Here is a 256-nt window from a genome sequence, read left to right as displayed (position 1 = left end):
AGGATGGGATTCGAACCCACGCGTGCAGAGCACATTGGATTAGCAGTCCAACGCCTTAACCACTCGGCCACCTCGTCTCTTACTTAGAGCTGCAATCATAGTGTTATATAAACAAAACTATTCTTATGGAGATTTTTTTTTTTTCAAATTCAAAGTTGGTTAAAAAATGGATAATTCTTCTTTATTCTTTCAGAAAAATTCTGGTTACTCTCAGGATGGCATTATTTTGTACCAAATAAATTAATTTTTCCCTTGA

General features: G+C 35.2%; 1 non-coding gene across 1 annotated transcript; it reads right to left on the bottom strand.

Annotated features, from left to right (window-relative positions):
* Trnas-gcu lies at positions 1–73 on the bottom strand. The gene has a single exon. It is a non-coding gene; the product is annotated as a tRNA-Ser (tRNA).
* Positions 74–256: the final 183 nt, after the last annotated feature.

The sequence above is a fragment of the Diaphorina citri genome, unplaced genomic scaffold (genome assembly GCF_000475195.1).
Source record: "Diaphorina citri unplaced genomic scaffold, Diaci psyllid genome assembly version 1.1 scaffold128085, whole genome shotgun sequence".
Classification (NCBI taxonomy): domain Eukaryota; kingdom Metazoa; phylum Arthropoda; class Insecta; order Hemiptera; family Psyllidae; genus Diaphorina; species Diaphorina citri.
Note: the sequence above shows the minus strand (reverse complement) of the source record. Positions and strands in the feature narration are given on the sequence as shown.